Source organism: Hyaena hyaena, unplaced genomic scaffold (assembly GCF_003009895.1).
Source record: "Hyaena hyaena isolate Hyena2069 unplaced genomic scaffold, ASM300989v1 scaffold_272, whole genome shotgun sequence".
Taxonomy (NCBI): domain Eukaryota; kingdom Metazoa; phylum Chordata; class Mammalia; order Carnivora; family Hyaenidae; genus Hyaena; species Hyaena hyaena.
The window spans coordinates 159292-171799 of NW_024080906.1; positions in this window are offsets into that span (position 1 = coordinate 159292).

Consider the following 12508-nt stretch of genomic DNA (forward strand, 5'->3'; position numbering starts at 1 on the left):
TAAAGCATATGTCAGGTATGCAGAACTAAACTTTTCACCCTTTGATTGTGTCAGTGTCTACACTTCATAGGAGGTGGTGTTCATAGGTCTTTCTAGTTTTTGTTCGTTCTTTTGAAAGGTCTTTCTAGTTTGCAGTTTTCTGGTGTGTTTCATAGGGTTTTTTCACCTTGGAATTCGAAGCTGTTTTACAGGGTCAAGAAATTGAAACTGAAAATGCCAATTCTGACTACGTTCCCACTATGTCCAGTGATGGTCACTAACGTAGACTACAGATCGTGAGGACAAGAAGTCAAGTCCTGTTAAGATACTCCAACAATAAAATGCATAAATGCTTCGGTAATAAAGTGCCAATATATGATTTCCCCATTTTAATATAATCGCTGACCATGCTTCCAGGGAAAAAATAACAAAATTAATCTTCTCACAACCTGAAAGAAATGAAAAGGAAATTAAAATCCCATAGAATGAAATCAAGTAATCTTGCCCTTGTGAGTTAAGGTTCCAAAACTTTAAAAATTTTATGTTAGAGTCCAAAGGCATTAAAATATTCTGTGTTTGGTTTTGTGTTCTTCTCAGAAGCAGTCTCAGCAATTCTTCATGCCCGTTGGGAGCTGGGTTTCCTTTGTGGCTTCTGCCTCATAGGCTCCATAAGTTTTCCAGATCCAATAAAAGTTACTAGAGAATACTTCCATTGACAGATTTAATTTGACAATGTGTTTTAGCACATCTGAAGGAAAAGTTCATCTATATACCCATTTCCTTTCTCAGAGATTCTTAAAGATTGCTGTCTTATAAAATTTAGGAAATCCCTATGGTGGTAGCCACAGTCCCCAGGTTTTTTGACATTTCTTATTTTGGAATTCCTCCAAATATTTAGGAGTTTTTCACCTCAATTTGCCCTCTCAACCCTGATTTCTCATCCTTTAAGCCTTCATGGAGAGTAAGAGCTCAGTCCTGCAAGACTGAAAGAAAAGTTTAATGACCTCTATTTTGATCATAGTCTAGTCTGTACTTTCACTGATTGAGTTCTTTCTAGCTTATTTCTTAACTCAGGCAAAAGTCCCGGCAGGCAAAGCATCCTGCGATGGGAACCTGACCTATCCAAGCAATAACTACTGCCCTGCTTCTAACAAGACCTCATGTTTGACCCCAAAACAATGACTTACCCAAATTTTACTGCTCACCAGTCTGTACCCACAGACCTTTGTTTCACATTTGCCTTATATAAAAACCTAGAAGTATGTTCAGCATTTCGGAAACAGTCTTTGAGATTGTAGTCTGCTATCTTCCTGGTGTTAGCCTCACTGAAATAAATTCCTTTCGTGTTTCCATGCCACCCATCTCTCTCTGCCTTTGAATTTTGTCAGCAGCAAGCAGCTGAACCCGGTCTATCTGAGACTGCTGGAGACAGGTGTTCTTCCTCCCTTAGACCCTGATTACAATAGCTCCTTTCAGACACCATTTGTAAGATGGGATTATCACCTGACCACCTGAATCTAGATTGGAGGTTCCTACAACTCCTTCCTTGGTTCAATCAATTTGCTAGAGCAGCTCACGGAACTCAGAGAAACATTTCACTTACTAGAACAGCAGTTTATTATAAATAATGTGTATAACTAAGAACAGCCAGACATACCTTGCATAGGCAAAGTATGGAAAAATGGTGCAGACTTCCATGACCTCTCTGAGCATATCACTTCCCCCAACTTCCATGAGCTCATCTACCTGGAAGCTCTCTGAGCCTGTCCTTTTGAATTTTTATGGAGGCTCCCTGAATGAACATGAACATGATTGATTAAATCATTGGTCATCAGCAGTTGATTCACCCACCTCCTCCTCTGAGATCAGGGAGGTGGGATACAAAGGTCCAACTTTCAAATCACAGGGTTGGTGCCTTTGTCACCCAGGCTCCACCCTCAGGTGGGTTCCAAAAGTCAGCGCATTAACATAACAAGAGATTATCCTTTGTAATTCATCTCTTAGGAAATTCCAAGGGTTTTAGGAACCCTATCCCAGAAATGAAGATGAAGACCAAACATTATTTCTTACTACAAACCACAGTATCCAAAGTCATCCCACTGAGTACCCCAGAGTCATCCCACTCACTGGAGGGTGAGGGGTCTGGGCCATTTATCCTTGGACTTCCAACCCCTGTCAGTTAAGAGTTGCCTTGGGCACACTAACTACCCATTCCAGCCTTTCCAGGGCTCTGGAGAATTTTCAAACCGAAAGGAGACTGGGCTCAAGGGAGAAAGTTGTGAGCTGTTGGGTATTGTACTTAACTGCTAGTGAATTCAGATAGACAGGTAACAATGAGTAAAGATGCATCCATAGCATCTGCTTCATACTCTAGTCTGCAGTTTTCCTCTGCTATCCCCCTATCACTTCAGCTAAACTCAGCAGTTTCTAGAAGTTTCTGAGAATTTAACCTTGAAGGATAATTATTTTCCTTACATTAGGTGAACCCTACTTTCCCTTTCGTTTTAGTTTTCTTTTGCTTTCTGGTCCAGTATTCTTGTTTTGAAAGGCCATCCAAAGTATGATAGATTTATAAAGCATACACAATAAATTCTGAGTCTCTAAAAAGCTTCAATAATACAGATCTTTCCCACCTGCACCTCACTGAACTGGATTATGTCAACCAAAATGCATTCTCTTATCAGAACAACATCTAACCCAAGCTTGAACTCTTGCCTTGGACTCTTCTGCTCAGATCCCTTCAATATGTATCATTTCTAATGACACTTCCTTTAGAAAACTATTCTCTTAAATTCTGGAACATGTCTCTAAGAGCCAGGACAATGCTCTGTCACCTTGACATTCACTTAATAATAGGGTGTGTATATTGTACTGATTTTGCCAGCTTTCCACTTTCACATTTACCCTAGCTTTATACAATCCTTTGATATGGCTGTTCCACTTTTTAAAGGATGTGTCACAGTTTGGATTCTCCAGAAAGTAAGTTTTGAGATGGAGTTTAGTGTGCAAGATGTTTATCAGAGAGTACCCTTGGGATCAACATCAAAGGAGGGAGATCAGAGCAGTAATGGACAGAGGGAGACATGAAAGTCCTTTCATAATTAGAGCTATCCTGTTTTGGTCTGAAATGAGCTGGTCTGTATACCCCAATCCTCACTTAATGTAGGCTACTCCAGAGTGCATGGTATTGGGGTAATACCGTAAATAAACACAGGACAGGAAAACAAAACAAAACAAAACAAAAAAACAAAAAAAAAACAAAAACAAAAAAACAAAAAAAAAGAAAAGCAAAAAAGAATATGGTATACTTAAACCCAAATACATCAATAATAACATGAAATAAAAAGAGCTCTAGATAAATGACATTTTCACACCATTTTTAAAAAAGTCCACCCATCTGCTATTTACAATAAACCAACTAATGGCAAAGAATACTTAAATGTCAGAAGTAATAGAATGGAAAATTATATACCATGGAGACATAAAGAAAAAAACCTGGCAAAAATGTATTAATATAGGGAAATAGAGTCTTTAAGGCAAACACTATTATACATGATAAAGTAGGCACTTGAAAATAATAAAAGGTTCAATTCATTAGTATGATATAAATCTAAAACTTTTATATACCTAACATCATCCTGAAAATACATAAAGCAAAAAATTGCCAGATATGTGAAGAGAAATAGACAGTCACAAATATAGTGAGAGATTTTATACACCTTTACACATAATATAAAAAAGTAGATATACAAATCAAAGGATTTAGAAAAGTTGAACAATGCAAGTATCAAAAATAATTAAAAATAATTGATATTGATACCAAAATATTGATAATTCATATTTAATTCTGATATCAAATGTAACTGATAATTTATTTGACTATTATCTCTATCTCACTATATATCCATCTATCTATCATCACGCCACAAGAACACTAAACAATTAAGAAAGTTGAGCTTATACTGAGTCATAAAACAAGTCTTTAAAAATTGTAAAGACTTATATTGCATATATCAGGGTTTGGTAAATTATGAACCACAGGCTACATTCAGTATGCTGCTTAGTTTCTTAAATAAATGTTTATTGTAATAACATAGTCACAACATTGTTTATTTAAAAAAATTTTTTTTGTTTTATTTATTTCTGAGAGAGAGAGAGAGAGACAGCATGAACAGGGCAGGATCAGAAAGAGAGGGAGACACAGAATCTGAAACAGCCTCCATGCTCTGAGCTAGCTGTCAGCACAGAGCCCGACACACGCCTTGAACCCACGAACTGTGAGATCATGACCTGAGCCGAAGTCAGACGCTTAACCAACTGAGCCACCCAGGCACCCCACAACATTGTTGATGGCAGCTTGGATACTTCAGTGGCAGAGTTGAGTAGCTGTGTCAGGGATCTGTGTTTCTGCTAATTTAGCGATTTTGGTTCCCAGTGGAGTAATTCTTGCACTAGAGACCCAGTAATAAGATGCCATTAATTTGGAAGTTGAGACTACCACCTGGCCACTTAAAGCTACACATGCCAATAAATCAATAGGGGGAAAAGGGGGGTAAGTTTCCTGAGTGGACAATTAATTCAGAAAAGCTAGAGAAAATGGATTCCTACTACACAAGGGGCATAAGTAGAGCTGGAATTCGGGAGTTCTCCACTGATTGTATTGTTTAGGATTCCCAAATTCATAGCAAATGGGATGTTATTTAAAAAGTGTCCAGCAGATGGTGCCTAAGTAACATGCATAGTTGAGTTGCCACTCCTGCAGGCTACTCTGGGATTTGATTGGCTTCCACTGCCAACTGCTTTTCCCCTTAGAAAGGTAAAGCCTGTATTTGCATTGTTAAAATGCTAACTAGACAGCCTCCTGCTTCTATATAGGAGCTGAAGGTAATTGCTTGTTTTACTTTGGGTGTAGAAAGAATAAAGGTTAACCCAATACCTTCTAGTTTTTATACAGTTTTTATAGAATCATAAAATATTCTTGAAATTAAGTGTGTGGGCATAAAGACAATACTTTATAACCATATATCATATATTGTAATTGAAAACTCATATTTGAAAGGCATGTTCAATTTTTAATCCATACTATGTATACTATTGTGTTCTAGGGTTAGTGTTTAATCCTGAACAAGAACACTTGTTAAGCTTCATTTGATCTTTTATAGGAATTCCCCCAACAGTTGAAGTATTTGAGATTTTATAAGGGATTTCAATTTGAATTTTTTAAAATGTTTTATTTATTTCTTAGAGAGAGAAAGCGAGAGAGCAGGGGAGGGTCAGAGAGAGACACACACACAGAATCTGAAACAGGCTCCAGGCTCTGAGCAAGCTGTCAGTACAGAGCCCAGCGTGGGGCTTGAACCCATGAACCATGAGATCATGACCTGAGCCAAAGTCAGATGCTTAACCGACTGAGCCACCCAGGCGCCCCAGGGATTTCAATTTAAATTTACAAAACTGCAGATAATCAAAAGTATTTGCTCAACAAAGTTGAATTTATAGTATATAAAGGATTTAATTATTTGGGTCAAAATGGTACAAAGTATAGGCTCTGGAGACAACCAACCTAGGTTCATACATTGGTTCTGTACAGTTTGGAAAAAGGTTCTTAGATTCTCTCTGTGCCTCAGTTTCTTCAGCTATAAAATGAGAATAATTATAGTTTTTTCCTCACAGGTTCACTATGAAATAGCATGAGTACAAATAAAGCACTTAGAACATGTCTGGCAAACTGAAGTACTAAAAAAATGTTAACATTATCACTATTATTTAAAAAATTTAAATTTCATGAACATGTATCTAAAATATTAAAATTTTACTGTATCATTTGGACCACTCATTTAGGGTAAGTGTGTCCTTATTTCTTATTTAAATCCTTTATGTAAATCAAATTTTACAGAATGCAATGTTATTATCTTTCATTTAAGTAGCATGACAGAGTATATGTAATTAAATTTAAATGGATTTTAATTAAATCAGGATTTAATTCAGGGGTCAGAATTAACTTCCTCATTCTATTTTATGAATAGCATATTCTGGTTCAATATGCCAATATTATTTACATGTTTGATAATTAAACTATAGTTGCAAATTTTATACTTAAATGTAATAAACAGTTTGGAATGCACACTTTGTACATTTCAAATAATATCCAATTAATATTGGATTCAATAGCTACAGTTAGACACAGTTTTGTTTTAGTCATAACAATTCATTCAAGTGACTCTAATCGGAGCACTGGACCAAGGTGTCTCTCTCCCCAAGTTTCATGTAGGCACATGGCTGCACCTGTGTTACATTGAGACCCCAGCGACAAGACCTTAACAGTTTGACTTTGATTATATTGAAAATATATCAATACTCCTGAAGTTAACATATACATTTAACCAAATCCCACCCTATACATTTATTTTATGTACATTTATGTACATTAAATACATTTTCTGGTAAAAAATAAATTTGCAAAGCTATGTAACAATATTGTGAAACAAATGAAAACCATGGATTTAGTAAGCAAAGTATAGCCTACCAAAGAATGAGACATATTTTGATCCAATAGTAACTAAAGTATCCTTGTACAGCCATAAAAATATATCAATAAAAAAAATAGAAATTTTAGAAGTAAATACAATTGTATATGATAATTTACAGTATAAAGAAGTACATAACACTAAATAATGGCAAAAGGGATATTTAATTAGCAATGTTGTGATAAATGAACAATATTTAAAAGGATTATATCTACATATTTTAACATATTAAAAATAAATTCCAGTTAGATTAAATAGGTAGATTTAAAAACTCAAGCCTTTAGAAAACCAATCCTTTCAAAAATCGTGTAAGATTTTTAAGTGCTAATTGCGTAGTATGACTGGGAAAATTCATCTCAAGGAGATTAAGTAAACTACTCAAGGTCACTGAGCTACTTAGTAGAAGAATAAAGAATCAAACACAAGTTTATGTGAATGTAAAATCTATAGTTTTCCATTACAATTCTATATAAAGTGCTTAGAAAAGTACCTGGCATATTTTGAATTAGGCTAGTTTATCATTTTAGTGGTTTTGTCATGTCATGATCACTATTATCCACAAAACTGGGGAAGAACTGCAGAACCACGTGAAATAATGTAAGTTAATAGAATATTTTAGATGTTATTGCCAAAGCTAACTAGAGCCATTGAAATGTTTCAACCTCAAAAAAAATAAATAAATAAAATAAAAATTAAAAAATAAATAAATAAATAAAAAAGAAATGTTTCAACCTCCCGAACTAATAAATTCTTGGTAATCCATTTCAAGGAAGTAGTGAAAAGAAGTGGACAGAAACACCTTGTGCCAAAGAGGTTATGACCGAGTCCTTTGTGACGGTAAAACTTAGAAAATAATCTAAAATTTGAAGAATCACCATTACATTATTAATTAAATTATGCTACATTAGCAATAGAATATTAGCTGGTTATTTTAAATGATAATTATAGAATAGTGGTGCCTGGGTGGCTCAGTCAGTTAAGTATCCAACTCCTGATTTTGGCTCTGGTCATGGTCTCATAGTTCATGAGTTCGAAGCCCACATTGGGCTCTGTGCTGATGGTGCCCAGCCTGCTTGAGATTCTCTCTCTTTCTCTCTCCTCTCTCTGCCATTCCTGAGCACGTACATGCTCTCTTCCTCAAAAATAAATAAACATAAAAAATAAATAAGATGAAATAATAATTATGTAGAAAATGTAGCAAAAGGAAATCATTGTAAGAAAAGGAAAAACATAAATGTAATCCTGATAAAATTTCAATTAAATGCAGTAATGGTGCTTATAGAGAAAATCAGGACATAGAAAAATCATCCACAGAGTGGCCCTCAGGGGAGGGAGGGATTTGGGTGATTTTTTTCTTTGCTCTTTTTAAAATTCTTTTTTATGTTTATTCAGTTCACTAAATTGTGACATAATACATTCAGGTGACTTGCTTAATATATTCATAAGCATAATTATTTCAAATATGAACATAGGTATATTTTGCATTCAAATTCAAAATAATATGGGCTTTTTAAAAAAATTATTAATGTTTTATTTATTTCTGAGAGAGAGAGAGAGACAGCATGAGCAGGAGAGGGTTAGAAAAAGAGGGAGATACAGAATCCAAAGCAGGTTCCAGGCTCTGAGCTATCTGTCAGCACAAAGCCCGATGTGGGGCTCAAACCCACAAACTGTGAGATCATGACCTGAGCTGAAGTTGGATGCTTAACTGACTGAGCCACCCAGGCACCCTGAAAATAATGTGAGCTTTAAAGTAGATTGTTTTAGCTATTAGAAAGGAATAAATTTATCATATTAAATAATATATACTTTCACTTTATTTTCCATTTTGTCCAAATTTAGATAATTTTTTTCTCTTTAATCCTTAAATTAACTCCCAATTAATAATGAATCGCTGGGGAGAGAAACTATGTCTAAATTTTTGTAAGGATCTACTACAATTAAGGCTAGATAACCATGCTGGTAGTCTTGGAAGAATCTAAAGGTTTTTCGACTTCTCTCTGCTCATTAATGTGCAGTTTTTAAAAGCCAAATTAATAAAACTCTTGCTTCTATGGCTCATCCTTATCCCACAAATTCATCTTGCTAACATTAATGGGAAGATAATGACTACATTCTTGTGTCATAACCATCATCTTTCCTTTAATAGCTAAAGATTGATGGCGCTTCTAAGTAGGAGAATATTGGCCAAGAAGGGGACAGGAAAAGAGGCAGAAATTGTGCACAGCCTGTCATGACCCCTTTTCAAGCTTTTAAATACATGTGGTTTCATCATTTCTTCTTCTAGGTACTTGAAAGACATTAGCTTTGGTGCGCCTGGGTGGCTCAGTTGGTCAAGCGTCAATGCTTGGTGTCAGCGCTGGTAATGATCTCATGGTTTGTGAGATTGAGCCCTGTGTCAGGGTCTGTGCCGACAGTGTGGAGCCTGCTTGGGATTCTCTCTCTCCCTCTCTCTCTCTCTCTGCCCCTCCCCTGCTTGGGCGTCATCTTTTTGTCTCAAAATAAATTAAAAAAATAAATACATTGGCTTTATTTTTGAAAAATTTTAATGTTATTTTTTTAACTAAGAAGCCCCCTTTGCAAACCTTTATCCTTGATTAAATTCCACCACCTGCTGTTCACAATACTGTAATTCACTGGATCTAAGATGTCAATGATTATAGACTTACCATTATTTCATGAACCACTAAGGAAAAAATAATATTACCAGCTAAACTATGAAACAAGCTTTTCTTACCTACCAGATGTGTTATTCTATATTTCTATAGAGAACTTCTTTAGGCTTTAGACAGCGGTTTTTATTTATCACTGTTCCACCTGCATGAAAATGATAGAACAGAAGTAAACCAAATCATTTCATACACTTTTAAGTTTCTTTGTATTCAGATTCAACTATTATGAATTTATCTTCAAATCAGAGTTGTCATGGTCCTGTTTGTCTGCACCACACTGTCCCCTGTGCCATCAAGAGCCGGTGTAGGTTCATATTCTGAAAAGTGTCCAGTTTTTTCCAAACTGCAGACACCTCTTCTGCAAGTTTTTATGCCAATATCCTTGAATATTGCCAGACACCACATTCCTGTTCCTCTTTTCCCATAGGCATCTGCTTAAAAATCCTTTTTCAGAGAATAAACATTTTGCTGATCACTGCATACAAATTTCAACATCACTCATTTTTCCCTCTTGCCCTCACTGGTTCCCCCCACAGCACACTGACATCAAAACATTGCTTTATGGGGGCGCCTGGGTGGCTCAGTCGGTTTTGCGTCTGACTTTGGCTCAGGTCATGATCTCACAGTTCGTGGGTTTGAGCCGCGTGTCAGGCTCTGTGCTGACAGCCAGCTCAGAACCTGGAGCCTGTTTCAGATTCTGTATCTCCCTCTCTCTCTGACCCTCCCCTACTCACGCTGTCTCTCTCTCTCAGAAATAAATTTTAAAAAATTAAAAAATTAAAATAAACATTGCTTTATGTATGTATTCATTGTCTGTCCCCCTAGATGTAAAGTTAAGTTTTATGTGGACAGGATTTTACTTCCTTTAAAATTTTTTGTAATTATCTTATCTAGCACCATAGTGCCTACTTCATAATAGATACTCAATGAATAACAGATGAAAAAAAATAAGTGACTATTTACCTGAACTGTGGTAAATTCAGGAAAAAAAAAAAAGAAAAAACAACAACAACACTCCTAGTTTGCAGGAATTGTCCTCCCTTTGAAATGCTGGGTATATACAATGATAAAATGTGTTTCTCTCTGAACCTTAGTCTATGGTAACAACCCTTCCCCTTTTTGTGGATACCATCTTTCCTTAGCTGTATTAATATCTCTGCACATAAGCTGTCATAGCTTTTGAGCTTTCGTTGTGTGGTTGGTTACCTTCCATTCTGAATAGCTTGATGGCAAAGCTGCTTCTGCTCAACTCTTGGCTGATCAGCCATATGACCTTTGCAGTTATTTATTTTCTCAAATATTCCTGGATCTGGTTGTATGGACTTAGATTATAAATGTAAATAAAACACCAACTAACATAATCAGTGCACTATTAATGTTACTATTATTAAGTTTTTACCTTAAAGTCTTCAGGGGTCTGTTTTAGCATCTTACAAGGGTTTGATAAAAAAAACAAAAGACAAAAAACTTCAAATCTATTATAATAGATTTGCAGTATGCACTAGATGCAGAACGTCCAGAAAGAACATGTCCAGATTTGTGAAATGTAGCTCAATAAATGTTTATTTAAATAAGATAAATGCGGACCTTGATCCATAGATGTCTCTCTAGAAACCACATACTGATTCGGGCAATATTGGAAAAAGACAGAGAAACAAATAATACAGTTCTGCTACGTATTTAGCAATATCTAGTCATGGGCAGATTGTCTGTTTGCAAGTAATTTGCATCATAAAAAGCATGAAAAACAACACACAAAAAGAAAGTCTTTAGGTTTCTGCCCATAGTATTTCTCCACCTAAAATTCTTTGCCTCATGCTATTGTGGTTGGCTACAGTGTACTTAGTACATTAGAACCTACCAAACTTCCCCAGCTCATTTGGAATAGTGGTCCGTATCTTGATTGGCTGTTCTCTATTATTGCATCTTGTTCATTTTCTTCATATCACTGTACATTTTGTAGTTATTTATTTTCTTGGTGTACTTGTTTCTTCTTGGTCTCTCCCACTAGTGTACAATCCAGTGAGGACAAAAACAATTCACTATAGCTCCAGCACCTACCAGAATGCCTGGCACGCACATAGAAGGTAGTCACTTCATGCTTGTTAAACACATGATAAAGAGCAGCACCTGGGTGGCTCAGTTGGCTAAATGACCAACTCTTGATTTCAGCTCAGATCATGATCTCTCAGCTCAGATCATGATCTCATAGTTCGTGAGATAGATTCCAACATCCAGTTCAGTACTGACGGTGTACAGCCTGCTTAGGATTCTCTCTCTCCTTCTTTCTCTACCCTTTCCCTGCTCGCTCTCTCTCTCTCTCTCTCTCTCTCAAAATAAATAAATAAACTTAAAAAAAAAAGAATTAACACATGATAAATAAAGCAGGGAAAATTTGAAGAAATTGTCTGGAAAATATTTGGAAATTTCTTTTTGCTCAATGATGAGCATGTAACTTTGAGGTCAAACAAAAATGATCAAAAATAAATTGTTACCATAAAAATGAACAAACTCAATAGCTTCTCTCACACATTTGCAAATCCCTAGTTATCTGAGGTAAAATGAAAGGGAATCATATTGGTATAGTGGAAAAACAAACACAAAGAATCCTGGATTCAAGGAAATCTAATACTTCGCTCTGGTTTTCTTTCTTTAAAAATTTTTTAAAAATGTTTATTCATTTTTGAGAGAGAGAGAAAGAGAGAGAGAGTAACAGAGGGGCAGAGAGAGACACACACAGAATCTGAGGCAGATTCTAGGTTCTGAGCTGTCAGCGCAGAGCTGAATTGGGGCTCAAACCACGAGCTGTGAGAACATGACCTGAGCCGAAGTCGGATGCTCAACCAACTGAGCCACCCAGGCTCCCCTGCCCTGGTTTTCTTCTAACTGGAATGGTGGGAAAGTCATTGAACTTTCCCCTGGCCTCCTGGTCTCCTCCTCTGTGACATGGTGGATTTGGCATAAATCCTTAGGACCTTGAGTTCTTTTCTAGTATTGCTTTATTTTTAATTTCTCTGGTGTTGATTTTTAACTTTTGTAATGCAGTCTAAAGCAGAGCAACTTATGCTTGCTTTTAATACAAATTAATAAGTGAATTTATACTATTTAGATTATTGTGAAAATATATAAAAGAAGCCTCATTTAAAATGGAGTCAGAAAAAATAAAAATAATAATAAAATGGAGTCAGGGGGTGCTGACAGAGGTGCTCTCAGGCACTACAACTCAATGTAAGAAGCATACCAACTGAGTAAAGTAAGTTTATATGTAAAGTAACATATAAAGTAAGTTTCTTTATATACCCAGCAGGAGGAAGAATTTCTTTCTGCCCA